This window comes from Tamandua tetradactyla, chromosome 10, assembly GCF_023851605.1.
Source record: "Tamandua tetradactyla isolate mTamTet1 chromosome 10, mTamTet1.pri, whole genome shotgun sequence".
In the NCBI taxonomy this organism is placed as follows: domain Eukaryota; kingdom Metazoa; phylum Chordata; class Mammalia; order Pilosa; family Myrmecophagidae; genus Tamandua; species Tamandua tetradactyla.
In genome coordinates this window covers 76,804,812-76,830,293 of record NC_135336.1, presented here as the reverse complement: position 1 = coordinate 76,830,293, position 25,482 = coordinate 76,804,812, and the positions used below count along the sequence as shown (strand labels likewise).

The 25,482-nt window shown below is 35.8% G+C and overlaps 1 long non-coding RNA gene across 1 annotated transcript in view; it reads right to left on the bottom strand.

Annotated features, from left to right (window-relative positions):
- LOC143648000 (uncharacterized) overlaps positions 1-23,971 on the bottom strand; it is a 52,028-nt gene extending 28,057 nt beyond the window's left edge. The window contains exon 1 of the long non-coding RNA XR_013158304.1: positions 23,918-23,971. This is a non-coding gene — a long non-coding RNA (uncharacterized LOC143648000). The remainder of the gene's footprint in view (positions 1-23,917) is intronic.
- Between the last annotated feature and the right edge of the window lie 1,511 nt (positions 23,972-25,482).

Here is a 25,482-nt window from a genome sequence, read left to right as displayed (position 1 = left end):
AGCAATGGTATTGCTGGGTCGTATGACAATTCTATATTCAGCTTTTTGAGGAACCGCCAAACTGCCTTCCACAGTGGTTGCACCATTTGACATTCCCACCAAGAGTGGATAAGTGTGCCTCTTTCTCCACATCCTTTCCAGCACTTGTCATTTTCTGTTTTGTTGATAATGGCCATTCTGGTGGGTGTAAGGTGATATCTCATTGTGGTTTTGATTTGCATTTCTCTAATGGCCAGGGACATTGAGCATCTCTTCATGTGCCTTTTGACCATTTGTATTTCCTCTTCTGAGAGGTGTCTGTTCAAGTCTTCTTCCCATTTTGTAATTGGGTTGACTGTCTTTTTGTTGTTGAGTTGAACAATCTCTTTATAAATTCTGGATACTAGACCTTTATCTGATATGTCGTTTCCAAATATTGTCTCCCATTGTGTAGGCTGTCTTTCTACTTTCTTGATGAAGTTCTTTGATGCACAAAAGTGTTTCATTTTGAGGAGCTCCCATTTCTTTCTTTCTTTCTTCAGTGCTCTTGCTTTAGGTTTAAGGTCCATAAAACCTCCTCCAATTGTAAGTTTCATAAGATATCTCCCTACATTTTCCTCTAACTGTTTTATGGTCTTAGACCTAATGTTTATATCTTTGATCCATTTTGAGTTAACTTTTGTATAGGGTGTGAGATACGGGTCCTCTTTCATTCTTTTGCATATGGATATCCAGTTCTCTAGGCACCATTTATTGAAGAGACTGTTCTGTCCCAAGTGAATTGGCTTGACTGTCTTATCAAAGATCAAATGTCCATAGATGAGAGGGTCTATATCTGAACACTCTATTCGATTCCATTGGTCAATATATCTATCTTTATGCTAATGCCATGCTGTTTTGACCACTGTGGCTTCATAATATGCCTTAAAGTCCGGCAGCATGAGACCTCCCGCTTGGTTTTTTTTCCTCAAGATAGTTTTAGCAATTCAGGGCACCCTGCCCTTCCAGATAAATTTGCTTATTGGTTTTTCTATTTCCGAAAAATAAGTTGTTGGGATTTTGATTGGTATTATTACTTGATCTTATCTGTTACCAATTTAGGTGTTCCCTTCCCTTACTGTGCTGTGCACTTCATGAAAGAAGGTATTTTCTCTGTTTTATTTATCACTAGTCCCTAGAACACTTTCTGACACATAGCGGGCACACATATACACACACATTATTGAAAGAAATAACAAACAATGCAATAATAACATTTATTATATTACCAGGACATGAAGAAAGCATTAATACACCTGATTAAGATAAGTGAGCTAAAATCTCAGTCACAGTTAGCATCAATGATCTGAGTTAGCTGAGTAACTGCTGGAAAGGAAGCCCTGGAGCCTTCATGCAGAGAGAAATGGAGTGCCAAGGGCCTGAAACAAAGTGTGACATGAAACCAGTAGAGCTAAAATTGAGGTAGGTTTAAATGGAAAAAGTTGGGAAGAGACAAATTGATGCTAAAGTTAAATTAATAGGGAGGTGAAAAATAATGGTGACCAAATGTAAGGAACTAAGAATTTTTATTTTTAAAAATTTTTTAAAGAAAGTTGAAAGATGTTTTTATAGAAAGGTGAAATGTTTTAATCCAGACAAGCAGGTAAATTATGACATTCTTTCAAATTTAAATCCACACAAAAAATGGATGAGTGGGAAGAAAAATGTATATTTGGCACCTGAACAGTGTTTGTGATTGAAAGAAAACAAATAATATTCAAAAGGACATGACCAAAGCAAGGAAACTCTGCAGCAAATGTCAGCACTGACTATTATAAAAGTTGGACAGCTGAGTTCACTATCCAGAAAGCTTTTCTATATATTATGCTTTTATAGGAATCAGGCCTGGGTGGCCCATAGGCTACAAGTGATATCAAGTTTAGTAGAAAAATAGCTAAGAGATATAGTGAAGGAAAGGTACATTTAGGTAATTTTTTAATTTATATGGTATTTATTTTCTCCACATTGCAAAATTATTTATCAAGCCAATCAATAGTTTAAATTTGCATGACTTTATAGCTACTGGAATGTAAACAAGATGTGCCAGTTTGAAAGGATGTATGTACCCTAGAAAAGCCATGCTTTAATCCTACATTAAAATTCCATTTTGTAAAGGCAGCCATTTTTTCTAATCCCTATTCAGTACTGTATGTTTGAATCTGTAATTTGGTCATCTCCCTGGAGATGTGACTCAGTCAAGAGTGGTTGTCAAATTGGATTAGGTGGAGATGTGTCTCCATCCATTCAGGTGGGCCTTGATTAGTTTACTGGAATCCTATTTTAAAACAAACAACAACTAGGTGGGCCACGGTGGCTCAGCAGGCAAGAATGCTTGCCTGCCACGCAAGAGGACCCAGGTTCGATTCCCAGTGCCTGCCCATGTTAAAAAAAAAAAAAAACTAATCCTTAATTAGTTTATTGGAATAATTTTGGAGAAAGCTAAAGATTCAGAGAGCAGAAAATGCTGCAGCACCACAAAGCAGAGAGTCCACCAGCCAGCACTTTGGAGATGAAGAAGAAAAATGCCTCCCAGTGAGCTTCATGAAAAAGGAAGCCAGAAGAGAAAGCTAGCAGATGATGCTGTGTTCACCATGTGCTCTTCCAGCTGAGAGAGAAATCCTGACCGTGTTCACCATGTGCCTTCTCACTTGAGAGAAAAACTCTGAACTTCATTGGCCTTCTTGAACCAAGGTATCTTTCCTTGAATGCCTTTGATTGCAAATCTCTATAGACTTGTTTTCATTGAGACATTTTCCCTGCCTTAGAACTGTAAACTGGCAACTTATTAAACTCCCTCTTTTAAAAGCTGTTCTGTTTCTGGTATAGGCAATACAGCATCTAGCGAACTAGAATGCAAGGACTTACATGTAAAGAAAAAAAATAACAATTTAATGGGATCTAATAATAAATAGAATTAAAAAAGGAAGAATTATCACCTACTACTTAGTTGACTATTATGTATTTATTCACTGGTTCTTTTGACAGAGGTTTCCTTTTGATTTATTTACTTTTGTGGTGTTTGGAAGTTGTAATGCACCCCAGAAAAGTCCATATTCTTTTAATCCATTCCTGCAGGTGCAGGTCTATTGTAGGCAGGACTCTTTTTTTAGGTTATTTCATTTGAGATGTTACCCATCCTATTCAAAGTGGGTCTCAGTCCCCTCACTAGAGTCCTTTATAAAAGGATCATGGGCATACAGACAAAAGTCCATAGATCTAATAGAAGCCCTGCAGAAGCTAAGAGATGAAATTAAGAGAAGCACATAGAGAAAAACCCTGGAGAAACTAAGAGAGGACCCACAGAAGTTGAGAGAGATAGTCATAGGAACCAGAAGCTGAAAGCACTGAAATCTGGGAGTGAAGGACCAGCAGATGCTGGCCATGTGTCTTCCCATTTGACAGAGGTATCCCAGACACCAGCTGTCTGTCTTCAGGATCCAGGTATCATCCTGTTGATGCCCTGTGTTGGACATTTTCATGCCATGAGAACTGTATATTGTAAGTTAATATATCCCCATTGTAAGAGCCAACAATTTCTTGTATTTTGCATTCAAGCAACTTTACCAAACTAAAATAATTTTTTAACCATGAAAATTCTTATTTTTCTATATGAGAGAAAACCATGTGCTATATAGCATATACCTTCATAGTATTCATGCAATTTAAGAGACTATGTAAATATTCTTGTATTAATAAACAAGAGTTATGGGAAATTTATGCTAGTAATCTGATTTTTAAATAGGTAAAGAAATTCACGACTACCTATAAGTATCTAGAAATCAGCTAATAGAGCTATTTTGAATAATATTTCATTAAAAGAGTTTGCATTTTGCATGAATTTATCCTTTTTTTAGCTCATGTTTAGTAAAATGAATATCACAAAAATGTGATTGAGGAAGACTGGGATAATAATGACTATGTCTATTTTCCACTTTGTCAGTCAAGGCCAGAAGAAAATTCTTTTACTCAAAGATTTCTATAATAAAGCTCATAATTAGATAGTAAAATTAATCTTTTAACATTGTTATTAATTGGTCAACCAAGGTCCATAATGAGATAGTCATTGGCTGCAAAGTAAACTTTATTTTTTTCACTATTTAATTACTTTCTGAATATCACAAAATAGGAAATTAATTATGCATATTAATGAATATTAAAACAAGAATATATGGAACTGTCATAGCAAAGCAAATTAATGAACTTTTTCTGTGAATAAAACTGACCTAAATATTTATCTTGTCTAGAATAAGACAGCAAATAATATTTAAAGAAATATAGATCCTAGACCTTTTTTAAAGCAATCTTATGTTTATTAACATTTTAGTTTATTGCTATGCATCTATGTCTGTTGCTACAATTCAGCATATGTAATTTTAACTATGTAGGAAGTTCCTAAATGTTATGGCTGCCTTCAAAGTCGGTATTTCTGGCTTTTGGAGTTTGGAAGCATTCTGCATCTGACTTCCACTGGATTCATCCTTTAAAACAGCACCCATTATTTTGCTGTTTCTTATTAGATAGATGTAGGCGTTGAGCCTTTGTCCTAGTGCCCCCTCTTATTAGACATCAAGTCTAATTAGATATTGGCAACCAGCACATGACTCAATCATTCTTTGTCAACACACAGTGCCTAAAATAATTTTTGAACTTTTTCCAAGAAACTCTTTTCATCCTGGGAAGTTTCTATACTGGACAACATGAAGTGATTATTGCAAGAACTCTTCACAACCTTTTTCTTCCTGACTTTCCTTTGCTCAACTGAGGAGAAAGTTAAAATGTTTAATTTTCCTGACTTCCTTGCAGATGATGCAGTTGAGTGACAAGTTCAAGCCAATTAACCATGAGTGAAGGGATAAAACAGAAGAGTGAAGCCAAACTAGAAAACAATGGTTTGTTTTTCTCTTCTGCCTTCTTCCTGTTTGGTGCACAGACTTGTTATCTGGAAATGCAGCAACCATTTTGAGACCAGAAAGGCAAAAACATGGCATGGCAGAGCTGAAATCCAGAAAAAATTGTCTATGTCTGAACACTTTGTTAGATAAGGTAACCGAAACTTATCTGTTTAAGTTGTTCTCCGTCAGGCTTTCTGGCACTTGCAAGACCCACTAGTAATTGGTGATATAGTACCTTCTCCACACCTGTCTTTTACTTTCCTTGCTTGGTTTTAAATTGTAGTATGTTCCAATATCAAGGCTGTTAAGAAACATGATGACACTAACATACGTTGATCATCACTACTGTAAGAAAATACTAAGCCTCACCTGTTCCTCTTCAGGCCAATCTCTGTCTCAATGTTGATTCATGATTTCTTCACCAATCTTGCAAAGGGAATATTCAAATGACTATATTTCAAAAGTTTTATTTGTTTTGGAAGAGAAGGAAGACAGTGTTTACTAATTTTCAATTATGTGTCAGAATCTCTGAGGAATCACCCACATTTTCTCATAATTCTCACAATAATGTCTTGAGATAATTATACTTATTGTCAACTAAGGAAATAGAAATTGAGACTCAGGTATATCAAACATCTGTGTTAAGGATTTTAGAGTGGTAGTTTTCAAATGTAGTCTTCAGACCACCAGTTTCAGTTTTGCCTGAGAACTTTCTAGTAATGCAAATTCTAGGTCACCACACAATATATATTGAAACAGTAACTTTGTGTTTGAGACCCAGCAATCTGCATTGAATAACCCACCAAGTTATGCTGGTGCATGTTAAAATTTAAGAACTCACAATTTTAGGGCAATAAATCTCTTTCCCCAATTTTTCATATTAAGCATAAATTGAATATTTAGAACATAAGTCTGCTGACAATTTAAGAATTGTTATACCATAACTCAGTTCTTGAAATAGTGGTAAAGAACTGTATGACAACCCTATGGCTTCAGGTAGTAAAATGATAGGCTCTGGTTCCAAATTATGCCAATATCTACTCAGTAAATCTGAAGAAGAACTCTTCAAATGAAATCCTGTACTTTCAAGAGTGGTTGGTAAGAGGCTTGAAGTGTGTGAAAGGGTCAAAGATTGAAATATTTATGCCACTGAATCTAATTTACCATTAAGATTCAGCATTAAAACCAGCAGGAAGAGTTGAGGAGCTTGCTGTAGTTGAAAGCTGCTACTTTAGACCTACTGAGAAAATACTAGTCTTTAGCTTAGAACTTAGTTTCATGCTGGAAATAAATAGCTTAATTGGGCTTTTAAAAGACCAGAAAAGATAATGTGTTAATTTGAATTTGTCAAACCACATACCAATTAGGTTATCTCACTCAGTTTCAGTTGTAAACAAGAAAACTGAGTCTATTCATTATAGGTTCATTTTAGTTATCAGCTTTTAAGAAAAGTGGAGCTTCAGCTCAGATCTATGAATGGACATCATTTTTATCTCTCTAAGTGTAATTTGCTAACTTTTTGTTTTAGTTTCCTGGCTACTGAAGAAAATACCATGCAATGGGTTGGCTTAAACAATGCAAATTTTTTGGCCCATGGTTTTGACTCTGGGAGAAGCCCAAATTAAAGGTGTCATCAAGGCAGTGCTTTCTCCCAGAAACTGTGGAATCCTGGGGCTGGGTGCCAGAGATCTTTGGTCTTTGGCATTTCTGTCAAATGGCAATGCACATTGCTGTCTCCCCTTGTTTATCCTTTTTCAACCCTATTCCATTGAGTATCAGCCTCTGGCCATTCCCTCTGTCTTTCTTTCTCTGAATTTCCATATAAGGCCTTCAGTAATAAGATTAAGATCATTCTGATTCAGTTTGGCTAGACTTTAAGTAAAGTAAACTCCTGAAAATTTCCATTTAGGCTCATACTCTGAATTTAGGTTTGCCTTCCCTGCACACAATGCTTTTACCAGAACTACCAACTGTAAACTTACAGAATGCCTTATTCTCTATAATGTTATAGCATCCAGCATTGATTCTGATGAGGAAGCCCACTCCTCAGCAAATGAAGCATGGAAGGACCACTTGTTCACTGGTCTTACCGTGTTTCCCACCATCCTGAGCAGCTCAATCGATAGAACAGTGGAATAGAATAATGACATTTGAAGAGTCAATTATAGCACTACATGGGTGGCAGTACTTTTCATGAATGAAAAAAAAATGTTTCCCAAGGGTCTGTGCATACTCTAAATCACTATTCATTCTATGGAACTGTTGATCCCATAGCCAGGATTCACAGATCCAAGAATGAAGTCATGGAAATGGGAGTGGTACCACTCACTATTACCCCTAGTGATCCACTGGAAAGATTTTTTCTTCCTGTCTCCATCACATTAATTTCTGCTTGTCTACAGATCTTAGATCCAAAAGGAAGAGTATTTCCACCAGGAGAAAAAAAAATGATTCCATTGAATTGGTAGGTAAGACTACAACATAGAAGTTTTGCACCCCCAGTGCCTCTGAAGGCAAAGATGGGAATTTCTGTATTGACAGGGGTGATTGATACTGATTATCAAGTGGAAACATGATCACTACTACAATGAAGGCAAAGAAGAGTGGTCCAGAATATAGGAGCTCCTTAAAATGCCTCTTAGAACTACAAATGTGACTAAAATAAACTGAAAACTGTGAAATCTCAAACCAGGGAGGGAGAATAATTACCCCGAAACTTCAGGATTGAATATTGAATATGGAATGCATAATAGAAGACTGTAGAAGCTATGACCATATGACCAGTTACAAAAGTGAAGTCTGTAATGGTTATACATATTTCTTTCTTGTTCTTTTATGAATATGTTGGAAAATATACCTAAAGCAAATATCTTTATTTTCTTCCCTATCTCATCACCTTATCACATAAATTGCATTAACTTTATGTCATAGCATTTAGACTACAGAACATTAAGTTTATGAGTGAATATTATCCAAATACTCTCTTCTTGGGATGAGTTAGTGAGTTTCTGGTTATATGCAGGACATCTGAAAATTGTAATTCAAAATATGACATTGTTTTTATTTAAAGATTAAGTACAGTTTACAGTGATATGAATGGGTGCTAATTTGACAAGGGGTAATTTATGATGGTTAAGTTCATTTATCAGCTTGTCTAGATTATGTTATCCAGTTATCTGTCAGTCAAACACTCTTAATTGTTACTCTAAGGATATTTTTCGGATTTAAATAATCAGTAAGGTGATTACATCTACAATCTACTAAGGAGATTATCTTCAACAATAAGGGAAGTCTCCTCTATTCAGTTGAAGACTGTGATGGTTTGAAGCTCTAATTTAACCAGAAAAACATGTTTTTAAATTTAACCCATTCTTCTAAGTGTGCATCATTGTAAACAGGGTCTTTTGATGAGATTATTGAGGCTAGGGTGTGTATCAGTTAGGGTTCTCTAGAGATACAGAACAGGAGATATCCCTGTAATTATAAGATTCATAAAGGTGCCTCACACAACCATGGGTACAGAAGATTCCAAAATCCATGTGGCAGGCTGTGAAGCTGATAGCTCCAATGAAGGGTCTGGACAAATTCTACAGGAGAGGCTTGCTGGCTGAAGAAACAATGAAAAAGTCCTTCTTCTTTAAATGTCTTCAACTGATTGGATTATCTTTGTTCTCAGCAAGCACTTCAGTGGCCATGGTTTTTTTTTTTGCCAGGAAGATGACCCAAACCTTCATTCCTGATGTTTCTGGGTCAATGGTAGTCCTTCCTGGATTATGTTGTTGCAGTTTTCCATTGGCTTTAATCACAGGGCAAGAGAATGCTAAGAGATACTCTAGGGGATCTCCTATATCCCAGGAAAATTCTTCTTTACCTCCATTGTGTAGTTTCACTCCTATTTCCCATTAACAGTCAGGATCAGTCACCCCAAACAGTAATCTCTTTTTGTGTCATTTGATTCAGTGGCATTAGAAGAATAAACTGGTGAGGTAGCAGTCTTAACTTCCAGCTCAATGGAATCACTGCTCTATCTACAGGTAGGAACACCACTCCTTTTGGAATTAAGACATGTAGACCAGCAGAGCTTAAGGTTTCAAGGACAAGAAGCAACAATTTTCCTTGTGGATCACTAAAGGTGATAGTTAGTGGTGCCACACCTATTTCCACCTCTTAATTCCTGGACCTGTGAATCCTGGCTATGGGAAAAGCAGCACCATGGGTATATGCTGACTCAGAACATGCACAGCCTCCTGCAGAACATTGGTCTAGCCCTGCAAGGTATTGCCACCTAGTTGGCACCATAATTGGGTCTTCAAAAGCCAGTCCACCATTGTATCACCCCAACTGCCTCTGGCTAATGGGGAAAATGGCAAGACCAGAGAATTCCATGAGCATATTCTGGCTCCTGAACTTTGATGTACAGTGGCTTCCTGGATCAGAAGCAATGCTGTGTGGTATAATATGATGGTGGATAAGTCATTTTGTAAGTCCACAATGGCCATTTTTGAAGTAACATTGCATGCAGGGGAAGCAAACCCATATCCAGACTATTTCAGTTAGAACAAATTGCTGTCCCTTCCATGACGGAAGTGGTGTAATTAATCTGCCACTACATAGCAGGCTGATCACCTTGGGGAATGGTGTCATATAGGGGATTCCTGCCCTGAACACACCCTCAGGTGAGCATTCATATGGGATACATATCTTCATGTTCTTTGTCCACTCAGAAAGGTCTAACTACCTACGTCTTCCTCAGATCTCTTTGTCACAAAATTTCCAATCATGCTCCTTCCATGTCCCTGACCAAAGAGTCAAACCATTAGCAACAGACCATGAATAAATATACAAATCCACCTCTGGCCAGTTCTTCTTCCAAGCAAAATGAACAACCAAGTGCCCAGCTTGAAATTCTGTGCATGAGAGAATTTCCCCTCACCACTGTCCTTTAAGGACATATCGGAAAGGGGTTGTATTGCTGTAGCTGTCCACATCTGGGTGGTTCCTACTTATGGTAAAGAACCATCTGAAAATCAGGACCAAGTTTTCTATCTCTCAGTCAACTGATTATAAGGAACTCCCCAAGAGAGCATAGCTTTGGTCTGTGAAAGAGAAGGTGTGGCAGGAGTAAGAGTCATGGGCATTTAGACCATTTCCTCATGCAACTAACTTATGCCTTCAGGACCTACTCGAGTCCTATCTCTTATATATCATTTACATTTTATGATGGAGGCTGCTGCCAGCTTTATGGCTTCATGAGTCAGACAAACCCCAGCTCATGATAGGCAACTGAGATCTCATGGTAAATTAGTGGCCCTGGTTAAGTGTTCAGTCTCTACTAAGGGCCAGTAGCAAGCTAAAAGTTGTTTCTCAAAAGGAGAGTAGTTATCTTCAGTGGATGGTAAGGCTTTGTTCCCAAATCATAAAGGTCTGCGTTGTGATTCTCCTAGAGGGGCCTGCCAAAGACTCCAAACAGCATCCCTATTTGTCACTGACACTTACAGCACCGTTGGATTTGCTGGTTCATATAGTCCAAGTGGTAGAGCAGCTTGGACAGAAGTGTGGCCTTGTCATAGAGTCTCTTCTTCTGGTTCCCAGTCAAAACTAACAGCATTTCTAGTCACTTGGTAAATGGGATAGAGTAGTATACTCAAATGAGGAATATGTTGTTTCCAAAATCTGAAGAAGCCAACTAGGCATTGTGCCTCATTTTTGGTCATAGAATGGGCCAGATACAACAGCTCATCCTTCAGCTTAGAAGGGACATCTCAGCATAGCCCAAACCACTGGACACCTAGAAATTTCACTGAGGTTGAAAGCCCCTATTTTTTCCCATCTCCTGACATGCAAATGATTTACCAATAAGTCTAGAGTAATTGCTACTTCTTGCTCACTAGGTCCAGTCAACATGATATCATCAATGTAATAGACCAGTATGATGTCTTGTGGGAGGGAGAAATGATCAAAGTCCCTGCAGATAAGATTGTGGCACAGGGCTGGAGAGATGATATACCTCTGATGCAGGACAGTGAAGATACACTGCTAGCATTACCAGCAGAATACAAACTGCTTCTGGTGGCCCTTACTGATAGCCATTGTGAAGAAAGCATTTACCAGATCAATAGCTGCATACCAGGTGATGTTTTGATTTGCTCAAGCAGTGATACCACATCTCAAACAGCAACTACAGCTGGAGTCATTACCTAAGTTTATGGTAATCCACTGTCATCCTCAAAGACCAATCTGTTTTCTGTACAGGTTAAATAGAAGAATTGAATGAGAATGTGGTGGCAATCAACTCCTGTATTCTTCAAGTCCTTAAGAGTGAAACTAATCTCTGAAATCCCTACAGGAGTCCAATATTGCTTCCGATTCACTATTTTGCTAGGTAGGGGCAGTTCTAGTGGCTTCCACTTGGTCTTTTCTACCATAATAACCTTCACTCCAGTGTGGGAATTCTGCCAGTTGCTGTGTATGTTGATTTGAATTGTACATTCTGGAAATGGGAAAATGACCACAGAATGTGAAATGAGATTGAGTTAAAACTTCATGGATCACCTGACCTCCATAAGTGCCTCCTCTGACTGGTGGACAAGAGTGATATTTTGGGTCTCCAGGAACTAGTGTCATTTCTGAGCTGTTGTATAATAATGCCCAAAATATCTAATCATTTCCTTCTCCCCAATGCTTGGTCACCCTGGTAAAAACCATATGGGGAAGCCTGTGAGGAAGTTTAACAGTATCAATTTTGTGCAGTTTAAAGGTGTCTTTCCCCAAGGGTACCTGCCCCCCCCCCTCATTCAAAGAGCTCTGGGTCTGTAAATTGTCTCAAGTTTGGGAATTGATTAAGAGGCCATGAGTCTCTGTTTCTGTAATTCAAGTTAGAATTCTTGACCTAGAATGTTTCTGTTTATGCAGCTCAAATGAGAATTGAGTAGATTGCCCATTTATTTTACTTCTTGGTCCCCCATGATCTACCAACAAATGTTATGATCTCCATGATACAGATTGTTTTGAATGCAGCTTTGATATTCTTGTCCATTAAGGTGGCCACACCTACTTGGCCTACTGTGAGATGGACCTGATGGAGATTAACTGTTGCCACTTGGCTTCTGACAACTTGGAGTCCAATCATTCCCATTGTGTTTAATGATTATAGCTCAGTGACGCCATTTCCCACAGTAATGTCTGACCTACAGAGAAAGGCAAATATAGAGCTCTTCACGGATACAGCTAGTCTCATGAATTTATTTCTCATGGTTCTGGTGAAAGATGTGTCCTCTGGGCATTCCTGGGGCTTGTGAGAAGGTCTTTCATGATAAATCCACTGTAACATTCCAATTTCTCTAAGCCTCTATTTCCCCTCCTCTACATTATACTAGGGTAGTTCTGGCATTTTCACATCAGGTAATGTTGGCCCCTTATGATCCATGTTTCAGCCAACCATCCAAACAAACTGTTCCCTTTCTAACCCTTCAAGTTAAAACTTTGAAAGCAGAATCTCTGCTTAGTGGACCCATATCAATAAATTCATCTTGATTCAACTTTATATTACTTCTACCATTGTCTTGCACTCTTAATATCCATTCCCACACATATTCCACTGATATCTGTCTATATAGATTGGAAAACTTATACAATTATTTTGGAGTGTAGCATACCTCTTCATGGTTCACAGTTTGTACCTCACCTTTCAGGGCATGTTGGCAAAGTCTAGTTACAGGTCTTGAAGAAAACAGGGGTGGTATGGGTGGGTCATGAAAAGAAATAGCTATATCTTTCAAACCAATTATCTCAGCCCATTGCATTTTCATCTGGTGAAACAGGATTAGTTGTTCCATAGAGAGGAGTAAGGGCCGATTTCCAAGGGAATGTGGCAACATGTTTAGTATGCACTGAAAAGTTTCTCTTTTTAGATGAAGGTTAGATGTCAGACTCCTCTGAGTGGACTGAAGGCTGGGAAGCTGTTTCTTCAAGGTAGGCTGGAAGTTGGGCAGCTTTTTCCTCAAGGCAGTCTCCATTACATCTATCTAGCAAAGGGTCAGCAGATTCCAGGGACTCCATTTCCCCATCAACATCATTATCGAGCCATATATCCCCATCCCACATTTCACCATCCCATTCTTTTCCAATCAACCTCCTTACTTTAACAGTAGACACTCTGCAAAGTTAAGATTTTATTTTTTGTTGTAAGTCTGCTACTCACACAATGAGGCTCTCCATTTGCTTTTAAGACATCTCAAGTCTGAAACCACAGGGCATTAGATTTTCATTCAGGGCACACATGGAAACTTTTATATCATTTATAGGGCATTTAAGTTGCAAATTTGAAGTTTTCAACTCATCCCTTTCCCTTATTACTGTATCTAGCATATCTAACAACAGCCAACAAAAAGCAACATTATACATCTTAATTCCACAAAACTCTGTAAAGTTGTCAAAAAACATTCTCACTGATAGCCTTGCTTCATAGAAGCATACAGTTAGCAGAATCTAATGGTGATATTTGCATATCTCTGTTACCAACCTACCCCGTGGACTCAGTGCCATCTTGATTATTGGTAACAGAGTCATTAGTTCTTTTAAATATAATCAGAGTAGAAAACCAATTGTAAAAACTCACTTTTAAGATTCTGTTTCTTAAGAACTTAACAAGCTGTATTAGTCAGGGTTCTGTAGAGAAACAGAACCAACAGGAGATATCTGTAAATATGAGATTTATGAAGGTGTCTCATGCCACTATGGGAATAGCAGAGTCCAAAATCCATACAGCAGGCTGTGAAGTTTGACAGCTGTGATGAAGTGTATGGAAGAACTCCACAGGAGAGGCTTGCTAGCTGATCAATCAGTGAAAAAAAATCTGTCTTCCCCCTTAAAAGGCCTCGGTTAATTGGATTATCTCTTTTGTAGGAGACATGCCTTAGTTGATCACAGATGTAATCAGCCACATATGCAATCAACTGACTGATGATTTAATGCCCTGTCCCTCTAGTTTATCAACCAGCTATGAAATATCCTTGCAGCAATGGTCAGTCCATTGCTTGCCTGATCAGACAACTGGACATCATCACTGGCCGAGTTGACACCAGAACCTAACCATCATAGGGTGTGACCCACCTCAATCAGGATGTGTCTTAATACTGTTACTCAAGTCATTTATAAACAGAATTAATTATTCCAGAGAGAGAGAGAGAGAGAGAGAGAGATATGAAACAGGAAGCTCAAGTGGAGCTGAGGAAAGAAGGAGGAGACCAGGAGATGCCACATATGTTGTGCTTTGTGGAAGAGGAAATAAGGACCAATAGCAGCTGGTCTTCATGTAGAAAGCATCATCTTGATGATGTCATGAATTGTACATTTTCCAGGTCTCAAAACTGTGAGCTAATTAATTCCTATTTTTTAAACCAATTTATTACATGGTATTTGCTGTAGCAGCCTAGAAAACTAAAACTGGAAGAACTGATGATTTCAGCTATCAGATGGAAAAATTTCAATCTCTAGTTCAGTCAGCCAATGTCTTCTGGACAATTCATCTAAAACCTTCATCAGAGTTTCCAGCTTGCAGCTCAGCTTGTGGAGTTCAAACTTGCACATCCCCACAGCTGTATGAACAAATATCTATAAAAAAAATCTCATTATATTTTCATATATATCTTTCCAGTTCTGGTTCCTTGGAGAATCTAGCTGTATTAGCCAAATACATTTTGAACTACCTAATTGGAGGTCTTTAGTTTCAGGTCCTCTTCCAGATATCCCAGGTTATATCTGCCACGTAATTCAGCCCTTAATATCGTCATATATGATCTTTTTTTTTTTTTTAGGCTTTTCATGGTATAGACAGCCTTTTGATACACAGATATGTTTGTGCCCTTGTCTTTGTTTACTTTGTCTATTCTTCTCTCCTCTTATCTAATTCTCACTTTTCTCATAAAGCACTAGATAGTACCATTGATTAGTCATTACTTCCTCTAAATTTTAAAAGCACCTGCCATTGGGACAACATTATCATTAACATTAATATGCAGCAGTCTTATAGTTCTCCATAGATTTCAACAGAGTTAAATTTTTTGTTATTTTCTGTGGAAAATTTTTCTCCATATTGATTAAAGAACTTTGCTGGCAGGTTTTTATGTCCTCAAAGCTTTAGCACTGGGCGGTGCAACAGTGGTTCAGTGGCAACTGAGTGAGACCTGGATTCGATTCCCAGAGTCTGCCTATGCCAACAAAGTAAAAAAGCTTAAACAATGTATCCTAGATGGATAAGATAGCTGTTCATTATTATACTATACATAGATTATGATCTTTAACTTTTTTCAAATTAATTGTATGTGAGATTTCATATATATGTTAAGGGACCTATTATAGTAGTCCCTAGATTAAGCATTGTTCTTATTACAGCCTGTGAGATGCACCATCTTCTTGAGAATTAAAAGCAAGCAGTGTGCATATTTTACATTTATGTCCTAAATTTTCTACTAGAATATCCACTTTAATGGTAGGTAACTGAGTAGCGTATTTGACCATGTAAATGCACGTTTTTAATTAATTTATCTATTTGACACTTTATTTCTGTGTATATGTGGGTAATTAAATGCTCATAAATCAGAAATTGGAAAAAAACAGAAGTTTCTAGATGTGATAATTAGGAGTATTTTACTGTGATTTTTATTACAGCCAATTATTCTTATTATATATCTGTGTGGAAATTATTGCAGAACATATAAAATAATATATTTAGAAAACTCCTGGGAATATTCTAATTATTTTAGTTGCATTTCCTGCTCCTTTCCATCCTTATTTTCATTCCTACTTTATTTCAAATGTATCAAAATAATCTGCTTTTTAAATATGATGGGCTTTTTTTGGTAAACAGAGGATTATAAATACTGTAGAGCTATTTAGGCATGGTATTTATTTACAGTTATATAATCAATTATAATAATTTAAAATTTTTTTACCAAATTAGCATCAAATTTCTCCTCCCAAGCCTATGAGTTAGATTGAACACATTTTTTTATTTCTAATATATAATGAGAAACGTTATATCACATTATCATATTTCATTCTTCCAAGAGCTAGAAAACTGGCACACAATCCCACATTTTCTGACTTCATATTTACTGCATTCTTACTCTAAAACACACTGCTTTACTTATCAGCTGCATGTGAGTGAAGAATTCATTACAGAGAGATCACAAAAAGATAGTCATAAAATACTGACTCTTGCTCTTTAATTTGTTTTAATTTTTGCTTGCTAGGGTCAAATCAGAATGTCATTTATTAAAAAGATACACTTGCGTTCTTATGCCTTAAGATTGGTAGCGTCAGTTACACACAACACTTGCTGAAATTTATAATTTAAATGCTGACACTTAGCACAATATCTGAGATATATTTTTTGCATGAGTGGATCAGACAGCAGAATTCATTGTAGCTTCCTTGAATTTTACATTGCCAATGAAGTGCCTGATAAGAATGCCATGTAGTCTGAAACTTAATGACAACCAGCTGAGTACATTTCTTTAGCTCTATGAGATCAATATATTTTAAGTGACCAATCAAAACATAATAATATTGAATCATTTCAAAAGTGCTAGTTCAATTTTAATTGTCCACTTCTATTTTAATCAATAAATTATCTACATTCTATGGAGTTTCTGCTTTTTGAAAAATATTGAATAATGTTAACACTCATATGATTTATCTTTGGGTCAAGATATATTTACACCGTGCAATGCTTGGGGCTCTTAACAAGACTTCTAAAAATCATTTTCCAATATTCACTGGCCACCCTTATTGAGAACACAATGGAATAGGAGAAAGGAAAAGTATGAAGATATTTTTTCATAAGCTATTGCAGTGCTCCAGATAAGAGATGACTACCTGGACAGGCGAGAATTGGTCAGGTTTTAGGTATGTTCTGAAGGAAGAGCCGAAGTAATTACTGAGGAACGTGATAGAGCACATGGGAGGAAAGGAGGAATTAAGGAAGGCTCTGAAATTTTGTACTGAGCAACAAAATTGCCAAATATTAAGGCAGGTTTGGGGGAAGAGGATCAGGCTCTTAGTTTTGCTCTTGCTGTATTTTAGATGCTTATTAAATACTGAAGGAATATTATTGGGTTGGTAGAAGTAGGCCTGGAGTCCAAAAGAGAGATACAAACTGAATATATAAATTTGAGAATTATTGGCACAGATTGTATGTAAAGCTCTAAGATTGGATAGGATTATCCAAGTGAATGAGGCCAAGTAAAAATGGAAAGAAATGCTCAAGTAATATGTCCCAGTGATATCAAATATTCAGAAATTGAAAGAAGTGGAGGAATAAATAAAAGAGACAAAGGGAATGCCAGTAAGGCAGCAGAAAAGCTAGAGGAAGGTTTAGATTCCTGCAACTCAACCAAAAGAAATGTATTCAAGAAGGAAAGATTGAATGCTGTTGAGTTTTAATTAATGGAGAATGAGTGAGAATTGATGATATGATTTAGTAAAATGAAAGTTGAGCAGTTTCTATGCATTGATGAAAGTGAGAGCCAATTTGGGGTGGATTTCAGAGAGAATGAGAGAGGAGAATTGGAGAGAAAGAGCACTAACCATTTTTTTAAAGAGCTGGTGCAAAGGGGTCAAAGAATAAGGAATACATAGTGAGGAGAGCAAGGTCAGAAGGGGATGGTTTTTTTTAAGATGGGAAAAATAACAATCAGTACTTTTGCATGCTATTGGGCCATTGAGAGTGATTACTTAGAGAGTGAAATAATACATGATATGGTGGAAAGTGGGGAGAATTTATAGGATAAACCAAAACTTGTGTTACTGGAATTTTTAACTGATTTACTGATATGAAGTATTTTTTGTTTTATTTTTGCTTTTTTTTTCTTTTCCAAATACCTTAGCAGGGTTTATTTTTTTAATTTTAAAAGTTATCCTTTTCTCCCAAATAATGCTCTCTAAATTGTTCCCCAACTTGACAAGCTGTTGTCTATATTTATTTCATGTTCCTGCCCCTTTTAAGCAAAGCTATTTAGAGCATTTTCAATCCTTCATTCATTTTCCTTATCAAAGTGCCACTTTTGATCCTCTTATATAAAGACTCTGTAACAGTGCTATAAATGTGATGAAAACTTCAATTGCCTCTATTGACATATTTGAGCCAATTATCAAAATAAGAGAATAGATTAAAAAATTGTGAAAAAATACTTTCCATGGGAGTGAAGACTCTATTAATATACTTTCTTCAGTCCCTTACTGTGATTTAAAGTTATCTTTAGATGCAGTATTTAAATCATGGTTTGGGCTAAGCAGTATCTAATACTTTTTAAGTAATTAGAAGCTATGAAAATGTCCCATTCATTTTAATTTCCTTCAAAGAATAAAGGTTTATCTACATAAAATCACTTAATGTTCATGTAAAACATTTCAATTTTACATAAACTAAATTTCTGCTCTCTGAAATGACAACCAGTCTCTTTCATGTGTGCAGAAAACTATTGATTATTTCTATAAAGGAATGCTGGGAGGTAATTCACAAATTTCAATGAAACAAAGAGTATTTCCTAAAAGGTGCAAGAGATTGAGCCACAGACCAGAGATGCCAGATGGATGCCTTGTTTCAGCCAAGCATCATTATACTCAGGAAGTTTTTCCATTGTGAAATTTTATATAAAGAGAATATGAAGAAATTGTTTTTCTTCATTTCTCTTCATTCTAAATTTTAAATTTCTTTCTTTTTTTTAACACAGAGAACAGTAATGCTAAAGTTGTCTTGGTGAAGAGTATAGAGTATGGGGAAGCAAACTGAGTCAGAGTAAAGTAGCATTTTCAAAATGGAAAGAATATTTCTTGTGAGGAGCTGCTGGTTCAGCTGGAAAATAAGTGAATGTCAAGTTTGTCACAAACTATTGCAAATGTTATTATCTGCTTTTTGAGGGAATTATGTTATGCCTGGCAAACATTTAGAGAAATGTTTTATATTTTAGACAATATAATTTACCACTAATATAATATTATGTGATTATGATATCTGTGGATAAAAACATTTTTTTAATTGTCAGAAATCATGCCAAAAGAAAGTAAAACAATATTTCAGACTTCAGTGTCACAAATCATAAAATAATAAATAAAGTCAAAGTAAAATGAAAAAGGTACACTACCTAACTCATTTTATGACGCTAACATCACTTTAATACCAAAACCAAGTAAAGATGCTACAAGAAAGGAAAACTACAGGCCAATCTGCCTAATGAACAGAGATGAAAAAATTCTCAACAAAATATTAGCAAATCAAATCCAACAGCACATTAAAAGAATTCTATACCATGATCAAGTGGGGTTTATACCAGGAATGCAAAAATGGTTCAACACAAGAAAATCATGTAATACAGCACATTAACAAATCAAAAGGGGAAAATCATATGATCATCTTGATTGATGCTGAAAAAGCATTCAACATCCTTTTTTGATAAAAAAACACTTCAAAAGGAAGAATCAAATGTAACTTCCTCAACATAATAAAAGGCTTATTTGGAAAAACCCATAGGTAGCATTGTACTCAATGGTGAGATGCTGAAAGCTTTCCCCCTAAGATAGGGAACAAGCTGTTATTCAACATTGTACTAGAAGTTCTAGTGAGAGTCAAGCAGGAAAAAGAAATAAAAGGCATCCAAATTGGAAAGGAGAAGTAAAACTTTCATTATTTGCAGATGACATGATACTATACTTGGAAAATCCTGAGAAATCTGCAACAGTTACTTGAGCTAATAAACAAATTCAGCAAGTTAGCAGCTTATAAAATTAATGTGCAAAATTCAGTAATGTTTTTATATGCAAGCAATGACCTAACCAAACAGTCAATTAAGGAAAAAATTCCATTCAAAATAGCAACTGAAAGAATCAAGTTTCTAGGAATGAATTTAAGTAGGGATGTAATGGACTTGTACACAGAAAACATTGTTAAAAGAAATTGAAGATCTAAATAGGTGGGAAGGTATTCCATGCTCATGGATAGGAAGGTTCAATGTAGTTAAGATATCAATTCTACCCAAATGGATCTACAGACTCAATGCGGTACCAATCAAAATTCCAACAACCTACTTTGAAGACTTGGAAAAGCTAGTAACCAAATTCACCTGGAAGGGAAAGAGAGCACGAATAATTAAAAGCATCCTAAAAAAGAAGAGCAAAGTGGGAGGATTAACACTCCCCAATTGTAAAACTTATTATAAAGCTACAGTGGCAAAACAGCACGGCCTAGCACAAAGATAAAAGTACTAGGACCAAAGGAATAGAATTGAGAGTGCAGAAATCGACCACCAAATATATGGTAAACTGATCTTCAAAAAGGCCCCCAAATCCATTAACTGGGACAAAATAGTCTTTTTAATAAATAGGCATGGAAGAACCAGATATCAATAGAAAGAAGATTCTTACCTAACACACTATCCAAAATTAACTCAAATTGGATCAACACCTAATTATAAAAACCAATACCATAAAACCCCTAGAAGAAAATGTAGGGAAACATCTTCAAGACCTGGTAATAGGAGGTAGCTTCCTAAACTTCATACCCAAAGTACAAGCAACAACAACAAAAAAAGAAAACTGGGAACTCCTGAAAATCAAATGCTTTTGTGTCTCAAAAGAGTTTGTCAAAAAGATGAAGAGGCAGCAAACTACTCACCCATTCAAGATTCTGCATATCTCTAGATCCCCTATATTCTGTATTATAAGCCTCTATAAAAAAATTATAATAAAATAAGAAATTTTAAAAGAAAAATAAATAAATAAATAAAATGAGAAGTTTTTAAAATAAGTGAAGAGGAAACAATATGAAAATTGTTGTTACTTTTTGGAAATGCCTATAGAAAAAAAAAGATGAATAACTTGAAAAAAATATGAGTCACCAACATTTTCAAATATAAGACTACATAGATTATATAGATTGTATAGAAGTACCCTATGTATTTTAACTTGCAATGCTAAACAGATAATTTGAACAGACAAAATGAAATCACCACATAAATTAAAAATGAAATGATGTTTATCAGAGTTCAAGGTAGAAGGACAAACTTAGAGATAAACTACTAAATATATGTTTTAAAAATTATGATGGAATTTTGTGAAAGTGAAATATTATTTTATTCTTCCATCAAATGTTTTATGCTTCTATAGGATTAGCAATTCTTAAAACAATGGTAAGCAGAGAAAATGGGAAACTATTAAAAATCATTTTGCTTGTGGACAGCACATTGCTCTATGAATCAGTGTTCATTGTGGCTGAAGAAATTATTAATTCTTTTTAGGAAATTATTGAAAAACAGGGAACATGTATCAAAATATGCTAATCTTTGTACATATCCAGTGGATGGTTTAGTTTAGTCCGTCTTTGAACTAATTCTTTAATAGAATTTCATGATCATATAGTAAATGTTCTAGGAATTCTTTTTAAAAATGCTGAAAATTAAATCTGTCAACCTATTTTTTTGACTTTAAAGTAGAAGCAATATTTTATTGAACATTGTGCAAAGGAATTATGAAATTAAGCATTTTAAAATAACTTAGAGCAAAAAAGCACAGAAAAAGCCAAAATGATTTCCCTTCTGGGAGAAAATTAACCTTTAAAAATGTTAGGGAAATTTCGATAGTGCACATGTTCTGCTTAATGGGTGTAGCAGAAACTGACATTTACATCAATTATTGATTAACATTTCTAAATGTGTTTATATTTCTGCCATTTTTTGCAAAATAAAATGTTTCTTGATTTATTTTTAAGTGGAATGAACCATAATTGGAAGTAACAGTCAAATAAGTGAACAAATTTTAACTTTGTCATATTGAAGTTATCATAAAAGTATGATTTTACCAGTATTGTGTTAAGTCTTTTATAATATTTAGTTATTATTTTAAGAAATAGTTCATTAGAGTAATTCATGGGGGTAATACTAAAGGATGGAGGTTAAGTCAGAAACCTATTTGTGAATTCTTCAACATTTTTTTTACTTGTACACAGGTTAGAGGGTCCTGCTGGAGAAAAACTAACAGAAAATATTTTGGTAAAAACTAAAATCTCATTAACTTGGTCCTTAGAATTGCCAAACAAGTCTTTCTCCTTCTCTACTAGATATTCTCTCTATTCAGCAACAGAAATTCTTCCCCAAGACACCATCTTGCCAGCACATTTTCAGCCTTGCCTTCTGTTATGACTCCTTGATCCCTGGGCTGCAGAATAGATGCTATGTTAGCAGGAATGAAAACATTAATTTCATTCTACATCTCCATCAGAGCTCCTGGGTGACCAGGGGCACTGTCAAAGAGCAATAATATTTTTAAAGGATTTTTTTTTCTGAGCAGTAGGTCTCAACAGTGAATTTAAAATATTCATTAAACCATGTTGTAGACAGATGTGCCGATATTCAAGCATTCTTTTTCCACTTATAGCATAGGCAGAGTAGATTTACACGTTCCTTAAGGAACATAGGATTTTTGAAATTGTAAATGACCATTGGATTCAACTTAAACTCATGAGTTGCATTAGTTCCTAATGTAACAAGAGAGTCACCTGTACTTTGAAGCTTTGAAGTCAGGTACTGACTTCTCTTCCCTAGCTATGAAAGTCCTAGATGACATCTTTTTACAAAGGAAGCCTATTTCATCTGCATTGAAAATCTGCTTTTTACTGTAGCAAACTTCAGCTATGATCTTTGCTAGGTTTTCTGGATAACTTGAAGTTTCTACATCAGCATTGCCGCTTCACCCTGCACTTTGATGTTGTGGAGACAGTTTCTTTTCTGAAACCTCATGAACCAAGCTTTGCTGGCTTCAAACTTTTCTCTGCAGCTTCCTCAACTCTCTCAGCCTTCCAGAACTGAAGAGATTAGGGCATTGCTCTGGATTTAGGAATTGGCCTAAGGAAATGTTGCGACTGGTTTGATCTAACCAGACCATTAAAACTTTCTCCATATTGGCAATAATGCTGTTTCACTTTTTCAATGCTATGTTCTTTGGAGTACCATATTGAATTTCTTTCTAGAACTTTTCCTTTGCCTCCACACCTTGGCTAACAGGCACAAGAGGCCTAGCTTTTAGCCTATCTTCATTTTCTACAGGCTTTCCTCGCCAAGCTTAATCATTTCTAGCTTTTGATTTTAATTGAAAGTCATGTCCTTTCACTTGCACAGTTAGAAGTCATTGTAGAGTTATTAATTGGCCTGATTTCAATATTGTTGTTTCTCAGGGAATAGGGTGGCTCAAAGAAGGGGAGAGAGATGGAGTATGGCAGGTTAGTGGAGCATTCAGGACACATACAACATTTATCAATTAAGGTCACCATCTTAAATGGGTGCAATTTGTGGCATCCCAAAATAACTACAATAGTGACATCAAAGATAACTGATCACAGATCACCATAACAGATATAATAATAATGAAAATTCCAAAATATTGAGATAATTGCCAAAATGTGACACAGAGACCCAAAGTGAGCACATGCTATTGGGAAAACGATACCATTATACTTGTTTGATGCAAGGTTGCCACAAACCTTCAGTTTGTAAAAAAAAAAAAAAAACAGTATCTATGAAACACAATAAAAAGAAGTGCAATAAAATGAGGCACGCTTGTACTTCTCATGGCAGACCCAGCAAGCTAAGACACCTTCTACTCACCAAGAAATTAATGGGACATCATTTTCCTTACTCTGTATCTAATGCATGCACACCTGATCTTTCTACCTTCCCTCTTGTAACAATAGAAGAATTTCTTTCATCCAATTAAATGCCAAATCACACATTTGTCCCCTGGGCTGCGTTGCCACCTGCCTTCCTAATGACTTTATTTTACTCAATTCCCTTTTCTGAATCTTCAATTATCCCTCTTTAATTATTTAATTCCATTTACATTTAAACATGATTATGGCTTGCATATAATCACAAATATAACCCTTTCTTGAACATACATCTTCAGCTATAGCTTTACCACATTTTGCCCAGTTTCTCATTACAATTTCTTGAAAAACTTACCTACAATTAGTTTCTCCATTTTCTTCCCTCCATCTCAGGCCTATAGAGAAAAACACCTGTGAGACATCTTGATCTGGATATACTGCAGGCAACTAAAACTGAACTATACTAAAATGAACGAACCAAATCTCATTCTTGCAAAATACATTCATTCTCTTTCTGCATTCCCTATGCAGTGATAGGCATCACCATTTCCTATAACCAAGTATCCCAGTATCAATCTGAGCTCCTTTATTTCCCCCTTAAAAACGTTATGTCTCAATGCTCACTATCACATATCCTAATACACTACCTATTGTCTTGATTATTTTGAATAACTTCCTAACCGGCCTCACTATCTATTAGAGACAAATTTATAATTGAAAAAAAGAAACACTACTGTCTTCTAATTCTTTCTCGACAATAGTTTTCTAGGAGAGCTTGTTAAGATCCAGAACAAAGTTTATGCCATTAAATGAACTGTTCTCAGATTTTCACACTGCCCCTTTGCCTTCATACTCATTTGGTAAACTATTTAGAGCAACATAGGGTCAGCAAATGACCCTTGAAATAGCAGAAGACATCACCACTTTTTCTGGGTATATTTGCTTTGGGTGTCCTTTTATCTGATTCTTTAAAGTTAGAGCAGGGGTCTGTCACAGTAAGCACAAATCTTTGCATAAGTAATTTTCAAAACTGTAGCTCCCGACTAAGCAGATGGCTAATCTTCCAGGTCTCTAACTTTTGAATTCAACCTTTTTTTTTGTTGTTCATAAAATTCTTTGTCCTTAACATCTCAATGGGTGCCCTGTGTGCCTCCTTGACAATTTCTCATATACATGAACACACTACACAGAATTTGTATTATGTAATACTAAATCATGGGGACATTTTCACCTCTTTTCTTATAAGCTTGAAATACGGGGTCATAGTTTCCAATATTTACTTAATGTGCATCTAACATTATTAAAAATGTTCTACCTTATCTGGCCATTTTCACCCTGCAAGCTTTTGTACCATGCAGACATGTTTTCATTTCCATGAGTTTAAAGGCTTTGTCTTACCTTCAGGCTTTGGTTCTTGCAATTTTTTGTACCTTGAGCACTTTTTCTTTGTCATCACTTGATTACTCAGTCTACAAGTCTCAGCCAAAATGTAATTTCCCTTAGGCCACAGAGATTGAGTGTCTTTTCTTTGCTCTCATAATGTCTTGTATGCCACTTATTATTGTCCTGATTACACTTGATATTAACTTCTTTTTTAATTTTTGGCAATCCCATGTTATGCCAGTACCGTAAGGAGAACATCTTTGTTAATTTATATTCATCATTTTATCCGTAGTGCCTAGCATAGTGCCTGACACAGAGTAGGTATTTTTAATAAAGAGTTCTTGGAATTTAATTTGGGCAAAATAATATTTTATAGTATTTATATTTAGAATATATGTTATAAAATATGATGAAAAATACGAGGAGTTGTCAGTGGTGAGGTAGGTTGGAGACTATGAATTAACTTACTTTATAGGTCACAGTGTATATTTCCTTTGTGTATCTTAGAGATATATTTGATTTGATTTGATATTGACC